This window comes from Stylophora pistillata, chromosome 2 (genome assembly GCF_964205215.1).
Source record: "Stylophora pistillata chromosome 2, jaStyPist1.2, whole genome shotgun sequence".
NCBI classification, from domain to species: Eukaryota; Metazoa; Cnidaria; class Anthozoa; order Scleractinia; family Pocilloporidae; genus Stylophora; species Stylophora pistillata.
This window is the reverse complement of record NC_142520.1, coordinates 42,502,378-42,505,621: the sequence shown is the minus strand read 5'-3', so window position 1 is coordinate 42,505,621 and position 3,244 is coordinate 42,502,378. Positions and strand designations below refer to the sequence as shown.

At 37.0% G+C, this 3,244-nt stretch overlaps 1 protein-coding gene across 1 annotated transcript in view; it reads right to left on the bottom strand.

Moving 5' to 3' along the window:
• Positions 1–1,377: 1,377 nt before the first annotated feature.
• LOC111345917 (uncharacterized) overlaps positions 1,378–3,244 on the bottom strand; it is a 4,391-nt gene continuing 2,524 nt past the window's right edge. The window contains exon 1 of the mRNA XM_088749862.1: positions 1,378–3,244. This exon is cut by the window's right edge and continues 2,524 nt beyond it. The gene's annotated coding sequence lies outside the window, so the exon portion shown is untranslated.

Below are 3,244 nucleotides of genomic sequence, written 5' to 3'. Positions count from 1 at the left end.
TCGGACAGCTTCTCACTGACGACGTTTTATCCCCTCCTTGAATATTTCTTTTAAACTTTCTTTCTTGTCCGGCTTTGCGATAATCCAGCAATCCTTTTCGGTTGGAAAGTCACCAAAATCTGGACCCAGGGTACTTGGCAAAGTAGCCAAAATCTGGACCCACCTGCATCATCAGCACTTTATTTCGGACGCCTTCTGTAGACTCGCGATCGGAGGCTGGATGCTAGGAGCTTAGAGAACCACATCGATCGGATCTGCCTGTGTGGTCTCTTCTCGTTGTTGACAGGAGCTCTTTGCCGTCGGTAATAAGTCAATAGTACTTACAATGTTTATTTCTTTTTTAATTGGCATTTTAATCGATCCTTTTAAGAATTATTACGCGCATAAAAAAATCTAAGTGGCCTTGTCAACCCGTACTCTTTAAGATTCTTAAAAACTGGTCAAATTGAGACAATATTTTGACGCAACAATGTGTAACTTGGATGCTAGAATAAGTTAGTAAATTACATACTTTAAATGTGAACTAGCCTTGTTTTGAATTTTTTCATACAAATTTTCCATGACAACCTGTATTACTCACAATACTCATTACTTATTCATGAGGCTAACAGCCTCCCAAAACATCGATAAACCATCACGTGTATGACCCTTTATACCTGGTAATCTACGATCATTTCGAAGAGAAGTCCGATGGCGGCTTTGATTTGAGCTGCACGGGAGTGCGGGGCTTAATATGGAAACACTGCATTTATCACTTATTCTCAAAGGAAACGATGTTTGATAAAAACTAACTAGTGATCCTTCCATAAAGGCTCATCCTTACACAAAATTTTTAACGGTGTCCCTTTCATTGCAGTCTTCCGAATGACGCTACAATTCATAACAGACACTAGAGAAACTTCTAGAAGGATAAGCGCTCTCTATTCTCTTTACGCACGTCGGCGACAAACTTTATCGACCAAAAATGCAAGGATTTAGTTCTCATGTCTACATTGAGTATATTTAGTCTCGGTATAGTGAAACTGTAAAGGTGAAGATTTGCTGCAGTGTTTGAGGCTTGGAATTGACGCACTGTAGCAAAAATACCGGTAACAACCTGACTCGAGAATGTCGCTTAGTTTAGTTGTGCTTCAGAAATCATGACTCCGCGTCGCTGCATCAAGATATCAACGCTATATTTATTCTTAAACATCTTAAACTCGACTCCTTAAAGATCGTCAACAAAAATTTTCGGTTTCTCAAACATCTCTCAAGGAAAATGAAATTTGTTTTTGAGAGTTATGCAACAATCGCAAGCAGAGGATAATTAACAACAAACAACAACAACAACATTGACTTTATTTTTTTAAAATGAAAGAAATAAAGGCTTTTGTAACCCGCAGTTAGCAAAGCTATTCTAGGCGGGCTACCTAAACAGACACTGTATAGGCTCACACACACACACACACAGGCACGCACACACACACGCAACAATGAAATAAATAAATAAATGAGCAAATAAAAATAAATAATAAATAATAGTAGTAATAATCATGTTAAAGGTTTTAACTGAGCCAGTCACACAAGGGAGTTTTTAACAGGTCAAAGAGAAAGCTAATCAGTTGAAATACAAATATAAGCTAGAAAGGTCAAGGTAGCGCAAGTCAACATTCATCTCCTCAATTTCAAGAATTTTCAAAAGCAAGTGAGTTAGCTCACGTTTAAAAGGTGCTTTCTTTAGCTTACGAATTTCAGGGGGGATGCCATTCCATATTTTCGCACCAACTCTAGAAAAGGAAAGCAACTGATGATTTGTTCTCGCCTGTTTTATATAAAAGCTTCCAGCTACTGAGAAACGAGTAGAGTAGGAATGAACCTGTTCAGAGTGAGTAAAAAGTTCAGAAATATTGAGAGGAGCACAGCGATTTCTGATGTCATGTAACAGAGAGGCAACCAATTTGAAGTAAAGCATTTTTATCGGTAGAATTCCCGAACGACTAAAAAGAGGAGCACTGTGAGATGTATAATCGGAAAAGTGCATTAGACGAAGAACCCGCTTTTGTAAAATGACGATTTTGTTTAGATGAGTATTGGCGGCTTGGCCCCAAGCAACGAGACCATAGGAAATATACGGTTCAATGAGCGAGCGGTAAATGTTTATAAGAGTAGTGAGCGGTACCAAGTGTCTTAGCCTTGCAACAATACCGATACCTTTGCTTATTTTCGTGGAAATGTAGTTAATATGATGCTTCCAGGAGAGATTACCGTCAATGAGAACACCTAGGTATTTAACATATGTCTTACGTTCAAGAGATACCAATTGCTCCGAGTTATTATCAAGTATTTTAAGGTTTACTTCTCGGTATAGTTTGTGTTGATAAGGATGAAAAATAACGAAATTAGATTTGGATACGTTAAGAGATAATTTATTTGAATTCAGCCATTCACACAACTTTAAAATCTCTTCATTGACGACAACTTCAAGTTTCTTTAGATCTTTTTCTGCATATAGTAAATTGGTATCATCAGCAAATAGGTAAAAGTCAAACTTTTTAGAGGAACGATGCATGTCATTGACATAAATTAAGAAAAGAAGCGGACCAAGTATAGAACCTTGAGGGACTCCACACACTATTCTCTCTTTGCTAGAGACAATAGAACCGATTTGGGTTGATTGCATCCTAACAGACAAGTATGATGAGAACCAGTCATTAATCAATCCTCTAATTCCATAATGGTGTAATTTATGCAACAAAATCGAATGATCAACTGTGTCGAAGGCCTTTTTCAAGTCAATGAAAATGCCACAGGAATATAATTTTTTATCAATGTTGTTTTGAATTGTATTTAGAATATCCAGAATTGCATGTTGAGTTGAGCAGTTCTCTCTAAATCCATATTGCGATGTGAAAAATATATCATTTTTATCTATAAAAGATTTTAGGCGTTTGTACATTAGTTTTTCGAATATTCGATTAAACACGGACAGTAACGATATTGGGCGATAATTGTTTGGGTCAGTTTCATCATCCGCTTTATAAATTGGAATTACTACAGCATGCTTTAATTTGTGGGGATAGATACCAGTTGAAATGGACATGTTCATTAGTTCAGCTAGGGTATGAGATAAAGCTTGACGTGCGGACTTCAAAAGACGAACTGGACATGAATAAAGTCCGTAGGCTTTTTTTGATTGAGTACTCAAAATTTCCATTTCAATTTCAGTAGAAGTGACAGCGTCAAAGAAGAAAGAATTGGTGTAATT